Genomic DNA, 8,579 nt, shown 5'->3' on the forward strand with positions numbered 1-8,579 from the left:
TTCCCTTCCTTGAGAGCTTCTCACTTCTCTTTCTGATCATAGAAGAGAAGGCCTTGCTGGCACCTTTGAGCTTGGCCCAGGAACGCTGAATGCAAAGGCGCAGGAAGGGTGGCAGACAGCTGCATCTGCACAGCTCAGATGGAGACTCTGACCTACGTGTCTTGTGGTCTTCTGCCACGTGCTTGGGCCTCACCTCTGGCTCTGCTGGCTGGGGCCTCAATGGCTCATCCTGTGGCAGAATCCTGCGTGACACAACGGAAGATCTCCTTCCCACAAGGGTATGTCCAGGGAGCCCCTCTGGCTCTTGAGCAGCAGTGGTATTTTTCTGGCCCTCTTGCTCACTGGCCCTGTCCTCAGGTGGATTCTTCTCTTCCACTTTTGCTCTTCCTGCATCAACCAGGGCTACAGGGTCAGATGGAGCCGCACCCTGGGATCCTTCATTGCTAGGCAGGACGCGGTGCGGTGTGAAAAAGTTCCGCTTATTCCTCTCAATATGTTCATACTGCTCCAGCCATTGATACATCAACCTGTTCTCCTGGTTGTCAGGGTGTTCACTGAATCTGAAGCAGTCAGCATGGACTATATGCTTTGTTTCTTGTTTGAGTGTGTCCATAAGGGAGGCAGATCTTCGGCATGGCCCAAAGGCCCGTGCTGGTGACCTCCTTCCCTGAGCTTCCATGTGCCTGCGTTGGAAGGGCAAGCGAGGGGATCTCCTTGAGTGCCTCAGCGGATGTGGAAGCTGGGAGTCTTTGTGCCCCAGAATAGTCTCTGAGAGGCTCTTCTGCAGGTGCTGTGGTGCCTGCGTTTTTATGTCAGGATGCTCCAGTTGACTTCTCGTAGCCTCATCCACCAAGGGCAGGTCCGGCACCTGGGATTTTGGTTGTGGGCAAGGTGCCTTCATATCCCCACAACTGGTGATGGTGGAATCATTTCTACGCTCAGGCATTTGCATGTCGAGCCTGTGTGAGATAGAGAAAGAGAAGGAAGATGAGGGCAGTTCTGAGCCAAACACTCCTGAGGGCCTCAGGGCACTTCTGTCGCCTCAAAGCTGTTGACAGGCTGTGTTATTTTCATGGGGTCCCAACAAGTGTGTGCCCAAGGTTCCATTCCTGCTTGCAGAGCACAAGGCAAGGATGACACTGTCGTGTCTGTGCCTCAGTGGTAAACCCTTCTACAAGGGCACTGCCTCTCAGATTTCAAGTCTCTGGGTATCCCTGTGCCCTCCCTGAGTCATTGCAGATTTCCATTTCACCAAGCCCTGCCCCTGTCCCCATCCTCTATCAGTAGTATCACCTCTCCGGGAATCTGGTCATGTCCTGAAGACTTCTTTCAAGATATCTGAATGTTTCATAGATACTGTCTCTTTGACTCGGCACTGAGGAGCTGTGGCAGAGCAGAGAGCAGTATTAGTGGGACTTCACCTGGTGGGAGGTGACAGGAGAGGGCTGCTGTGCTCCAAGAGGGGACGATGTTACTTACTGCATCCTCGCGTGCTGTGAAGACGTGCGGAAGTCCCAAACTGTTGGCAAAGGAGACAGAGTGAGTGGACAGGGAGAACGCGATGGGGTGGTGGACACGTGGGGCCAGGGTCTGTCTTTGCAGGCACCTCCCTTGCCAGGGCTGCTCACCTCTAGAATTTTCCTGGTTAGCTCCGTGTTGGCACTTCCTCTGTTTGGGAGTTCTGGAACTTTCCTTCTGTATGGGCACAGAAAGCAGTGAGTGAGAGGGGAGCATCCCCAGCAGCCTCAGCGGCTCCCACCAACCCAGGGCACAGCCAGGCCTGTGCCTGCCCTGTGATGGCCCTGGCTGCCATCAATCCCCCTCCCTGTGTTGCAGTGCCTGGCTCAGCACCAGCCCTGACTCCTACCTTCCAGTCCCACAATTCAAGCAGCAAGAAGACCATCACGGTACAGATGATACCATTGATGGCATCAGTCTCCATGCTGAGGAAGAAGCTCTTTCCCCAGAAATCAGCGACGCCTGCGATGTGCTGAGAGAACTAAGCAGTCAAGCTCCTCTCTTCAGTCAGCTCACAAGCTAAGTGGCTCCCAGCCTGACTCTGCCCGGAATTCTGGGCTGTCCCCTTTGTGATGTGAACTACCACATCACCAGCTTTGGTCCATGGCAACGTTTGTGATGCAAGAACAGCGGGGTGTGGCAAAGCCCGGCCGGCTCAGCACAGCGGGGCCATGGCCAGCCCGCCCCAGCCCCGAGACCCGGCCCTGTGCAGGGCCCCGCAAAGCCTGTGCCTCTCACCAGGAAGGACTGAATCCCGGGCCCTGTGCCGTGCTCCCACTTTGGAGAGCCCATGAAGCGCTTGTCGGCCCTGGCGACTCCAGCAAGGCGATGATGGCCGTGCTGCTGCTGCTGCTTGCCCTTACCCAGCATTTTCAGGGAAGAGCTCGAGCAGATCAGCTCGGAGCAGAGGCTCACCAGACAGTCTGTCACGGGTTACCTAGATTTACCTGTGCCCGTGACAGGTGCAGCCGCCCCATAGGGCCCCCGGCCCGGCAAGGAAGGGAAAAGGGGAATGGGAAAAAGATCAGCGGCAGCAATCTAAGGAGGAAAAAACTTACTTTACTAAATAAAATATTGGAATACAAGATAACACAATATAATACAATATGATTGAGGCTAATAAATCAAACAAAACAGAGAGAGAGAGTCCCTGAAAACTGAGAGGCCTACTGTGAACTCTAGGCGACACGGCTGGAACGCTTTTTAACGCTTCCCACTCTCCGAGGGTCCGAGAGTGAGAGAATTCCAGCCTGGGAGAGAGATTATGTATGTCCTCCTCCCGTGATTTATCTCTGGCCAAGATGTCCTCTGGGATATGTAGTTCTCCTCTGAGAGCTGAGTACTCGGGATGCCGCCATTCCACGGAACTGGAGCATGAACCTCCCAGTGATCCATACTGCACATGATGTTATGATGTGGAATATTGACAGCAACACCACAAAACCATGACACAGACCCCTCAGAGAGAAGTAAAACTGGCAAAGCACCGCCAGAAGTACCGGGAGAACAAGGGAGCCCCAGCTCCCCCAGATGGGAAAAGCAAAGCTCCTGGGGAATAATGTGGCTCTTGGTACAGGGTGTGTGAGCAGCACGGGTGCAGACCTCCTCCCCACTGAAGAGACCAGTCCACCTAATACTCTTATAATAGGTTTGAGGACCTAGAACCTGAGGGAGAGGTGAGCAAGGATGCAGTGGGAGATCGTTGAATCATAGTATGGCCTGGGTTGAAAAGGACCATAATGATCACCTAGTTCCAACCTCCCCGCCATATGCAGGGCCACCAACCGCCAGACCAGGCTGCCCAGAGCTGCATCCAGCCTGGTCTTGAATGCCTTCAGAGGTGGGGAATCCACTACCTCCCTGTGTAACCTATTCCAGTGTGCCACCACTCTGTGTGAAAAACTTTCTCCTAATCTGTAACCTACACCACCTCTGTCTCTGTTTAAAGCCATTCCCCCTTGTCCTATCACTATGCACTCTCGTAAACAGGCTTTCCTCCTCCTTTTTAAACGCTCCCTTCAAGTACTGGAAGGCTGCATTTGAGGTCTCCCTGGAGCCTTCTCTAAGCTAAACAAGCTCAGTTCCCTCAACCTTTCTTCACAGGAGAGGTGCTCCAGCCCTCTGATCATCTTAGCGGCCCTCCTCTGGACCCGCTCTAAGAGCTCCACGTCCTTCCTGTACTGGGGAAATATTGAGATCTACCTGTGAGCTTGTCCAGGGTGAGATGGTCAACTCCACACCTCCAGACTGCCTCCACCAGGAAGGGAGATTGTTGTAAGCAGCTCCCTGCTGAGAGGAACAGAGAGCCCTATAAGTTGGCCTGACCCTATCCGTAGGGAAGTGTGCTGCCTCCCTGTGGCCCGGGATATTTCTAGAAAACCCCTCAGTCTGATGGTCCACCCCTCTATTATCCTTTATTAATAGTTCAGGCTGGCAGTAATGAGGTCGCTGACAGAAGCCTGAGGATTACAAAAAGTGACTTCAGGGGACTGGGGTGGTTAGTTGATGGAGCGGGCATACAGCTAGTATTTTCCTCTCTTCTGTGAGTGGCAGGGAAGGACGCTGAGAGGAGCATGAAAATTCATCTTGTGAGCACATGGCTGAGAGGCTGGTGCAATTGTAAGAATTTTGGGTTCTTTGCTCCATTTACATGGTGGTTTACTTTGTGGTTTACTTGGCACCTGGCTTGAGATCTGCTGATGGGTCTCACCTGTCCGAAAGGGGGAAACGGATCCCTGCCCAGGAGCTGGTAGGGCTTGTGGAGAGAGCCTTAAACTAGATATCAAGGGGGAAGGGAATAAAACCAGGCCTGACAGAGAAGAGCATATGGGAATGACAATGGGATTAGGGGGTGAGGCAAGGGGCTCAGCTGAAGTGCATCTACACGGATGCACACAGCACGGGCAACAAACAGGAGGATCTGGAGGCCATTGTGTGGCAGGTGATCTTTGACTTGGTTGCTGTTACAGAAGCATGGTGGGATCGCTCCAATGATTGGAGTGCTGCAATGGATGGCCACAAGCTCTTCAGAAAGGATAGGTGTCACGGCGTTCTCTCTAGAGCTCCCTCGTGACAAGGGAACAAACCCAGGGGGGCAGGAACAAAAGTACCTCTCTTCCCTAATGGCGCGGCGCGGCGCGGCCCGGCCACGTGCGCTCCGGGAGAGGGGACAGGAAGGGAGACCGTGAATGGGTCTAGGAGGGAAAAAAAAAAATGAAGAAAGGATGATCTGAGAACGAACGGCAGTTTAATAAACCCAGTAACACTAAACAACAACGAGAGAGTTTCAACAATGAGAAAACCAAATCCCAATCTCACAGACAGGCTGCGGGAGGCGGGGAGCTCCGACCACTCTGTCTCCTCGCAGGGCGCCGGGGCAGAAACCCCGTCCCCTTCCCGACCTCCCCTCCGGTGCCGCTCCCCACATGCCCATTTAAGTCAGTCCGCAGAAAAAAAAACATGTCCCCTTAACTCCCATTATCCTACATGATGTTCTGATGTGGAATACCAACACCAACCAAATTATAAAAGCATAACATTCCACCCCTTATTCCACATCACTACATCATGCTTAATCAACATATAAACAGAACAGTAGTTAACATGCATTACATATGTATATACATAGATATATATACACACATGGAATCACGGGCTGCACTCCCCCAGCATCAAATGTCCCTGTGGCACACACTGAACATCCCCATCCTTCTGCATCACCCACCAAGTGCACCCAGGTCCCTGTGCAAAAACAGTTCCGCGGAGGGGTCTCCCCTTTCCAGAGGCTGGGAGAACCCAAACCGCTTTTCCCAGCATACTCTTTACGTGCACCACAGGAACCTTGTCTCTCTCCATGGTATGCAGGGAGTTGGACTGCGTAGGGCCGTCTCGGTTGGCTGATCCTAGGGTGTTCACCAGCCAGGTGGCTTCTGCTAGATGTTTCTCCCAGTTCTTAAATGTTCCACCTCCCATCGCTTTCAGCGTGGTTTTCAGCAAACCGTTGTGGCGCTCGGTCTTACCAGCGGCCGGTGCATGGTAGGGGATGTGATAGATCCACTCTATGCCATGTTCTTTGGCCCAAGTGCTCACCAGTGAATTTTTGAAGTGAGACCCGTTGTCTGATTCGATCCTCTCTTGGGTGCCATGCCGCCACAAGAGCTGTGTTTCCAGACCCAGTATGGTGTTTCAGGCAGTGGCATGGGGTACCACATATGTCTCGAGCCACCCAGTGGCTACCTCCACCACGGTGAGTACATAATGCTTACCATTACGAGTCTTTGGCAGGTTGATGTAATCAATCTGCCATGCCTCCCCATATTTATACTTTTCCCATCGCCCTTCCCCCCAGAGAGGTCTCATCCTCTTGGCCTGTTTGATCATGGCACAGGTGTCACAGTCATGGATAATGTGCGCAATAGCGTCCATAGTTATGTCCACCCCTCGGTCTCTAGCCCACTTATGTGTTGCATCTTTGCCTTGATGGCCCGAGGTTTCATGGGCCCACCGAGCTAGGAATAACTCTCCCTTATTCTGCCAGTCCAGGTCTATCTGGGCCACCTCAATTCTGGCAGCTCGATCTACTTGGTGGTTATTTTGTTGCTCCTCTGTTGCTCGACTCTTGGGCACATGGGCGTCTACATGACGCACCTTTAGGGCCATATTCTTTGTTCGGGCAGAGATGTCCTTCCCTAGTTCAGCGGCCCAAACAGGTTTACCCTTCCGCTGCCAGTTGTTTTGTTTCCATTGCTGCAGCCACCCCCATAAGGCATTGGCCACCATCCATGAGTCAGTATAGAGGTAAAGCACTGGCCATCTCTCCCGCTCAGCAATGTCTAGGGCCAGCTGGACAGCCTTTACCTCTGCAAATTGGCTCGATTCTCCTCTTCCTTCTGTGGCCTCTGCAACTTGTCGTGTGGGGCTCCACACAGCAGCCTTCCATCTGCGATGTTTCCCAACAATGCGGCACGATCCATCAGTGAACAGGGCAAACTTCTTTTCATCTTCCGGAAGTTCATTGTATGGAGGGGCCTCTTTGGCGCATGACACCTCTTCTGCCGGTGGTGTTCCAAACTTTTTACCTTCAGGCCAGTCCATGATTGCCTCTAGGATTCCTGGACGGCTGAGGTTTCCCATCCGGGCCATCACTGTGGTGACCCAGTCTGAGTGCCCACCTGGCTGTGCAGGTCTCTGGCTGCAGGGAGTGCCTGGCACAAGTGCTGGGGGTAGTGGGGATAGAGCTTACTTTGAAAATGAAGCAGGGATTTTGAATGAGACTGATAGCACAGCAAGGAGAGGTGATGCCCATGGAGGCATCTTTCTGCCATTCCCAGGGTCGCTGCCTGTCCTACAGAACAGGTGCTGGGGCCTCTGTTCCCACTGTGCACACCCAACCTCATTGATTTCTGCCCTTTGCTGAATGCCTCAGGGAATGCCAGGCCCAGGTCCCTGCCCTGAGGGACCAGGACAGCCACTGTGTCCTCTCTGGCAACAGAGCTGTCGCAAGGATGGCTGAGTAGTGGGCAGACGAGCTTTGGAGAGCTCCTGCACTGTCAAATGGTTTATGGGCTGGTTCGGCCCAATTCCTAATGGGGCGAGGAGAGCCATGGAACCACACCCCACGAAGGGAAAAAAGGTACAGCAGCAACAACGTGAGGAGAAATAAAGTAATTTATTAGAAGATAACACAATATAATAAATTAAGTCAAATAAAATGACAGAGGAATTCAAAAATCAGAGGTCTAAAAGGTGAGAAGTCTAGCCAGAGCAAGAAGAAAGGAAAAGAGAGAAGGTCTTGTGATATGTGAAGGGTTTTATCTTTGCTTCTGAATGAAAGATGGAAACAGAATAATGCAAAGTCCACTGGGATTTGTAGTTTGTAGTTTTCTTCTGAGAAACTGGAGCAATAGCACTACATGTTGTGATGATGTGGAATATCAATAACCAGTATTCATAAAAACATTGCAGGCATTTGCTGCTCACTGACTGTGTCCTGCTGGGCTTCCTCCTGCAGTGACAGGGGTTGATGTCCTTAGGCACAGGAGCCCCTCTGGATGATGATCTGCAGGAGCATTTTTCAGGCTTGCTGCCTCTTGTCCCTGTCCTCACGGAAGGATTCTTCTCTTTGTGCACCTGGGGCTGCAGTTGCAGGTGCAGCCAATCTCTGGGAGCTTACACCTCCTGGCTGGCTGCAGTGGGGGGCTTTGGTGCATGCAGGGCAGAGCGTCCCAGGGTCAGATCTCTTCTGGCTGCATCCTTCGCCCTTCTCTTCCGCTCTGTGTCCTTACCCCTGGTTCCTCTGCTGCCATATCTGTCCTCCGTTACTTGGCATTGTTAGTGGGCTCTTCTGAAAAGTAAGACAGCCACCGCTTTTCCTGCTCCTCAAGAGCTCGTCTGGCTTTCAGTTCTCTAGCGTCTTTGAAGAGCTTGCGCATGAGGAGGGTTGGAGTCTTGGACCCAGTGGGATTTTGAGGCTGTGACAGACCTGAGGGTCTCTGCTTACTGGAGGAGTGCTTTCTCTGTGGGAAAGTTGTTCTTGGAGGATCTGTCCTGTCCTGGGTGCGTCCCCTGCGGTTCTGCTCCTGCCCTCTGCTAGCATCTGGTGGCAATTTTCTTCTCACCGCAGGTGTGCCTGCCTGAACAGCTGATAGATGAACTGACTGAGCAGGGGCAGGAGCTTGGGGTTCCAAGAGCAACCCACTCCTAGGTAGCAGCATGTGGGCTGTCTCTCTCCAGGCAACAGACTCCAGTACGTCCTGGTGCCTGTGGCTGCTGCCATCCTGGCTTGATCCCTTACTGGCACCTGTGACCTCACTGAAACCACTGCAAGTCTTGTCTTTGGTTGCCACCAAGTCTTTCATTGCCTGCAGAGGTGGACGTGAGCTTTTCCTTTTGGCCGGTAGTGTCAGTGACTGTCTGCTCCCACGATGACCTGCGTCCAGCCTTGTTGGCGCTGAGAATCTGTTTTTCGTGAACAGCTCTCTTCCCTTCCTTGAGAGCTTCTCACTTCTCTTTCTGATCATAGAAGAGAAGGCCTTGCTGGCACCTTTGAGCTTGGCCCAGGA

The sequence above is a fragment of the Excalfactoria chinensis genome, chromosome 3 (genome assembly GCF_039878825.1).
Source record: "Excalfactoria chinensis isolate bCotChi1 chromosome 3, bCotChi1.hap2, whole genome shotgun sequence".
Classification (NCBI taxonomy): Eukaryota; Metazoa; Chordata; class Aves; order Galliformes; family Phasianidae; genus Excalfactoria; species Excalfactoria chinensis.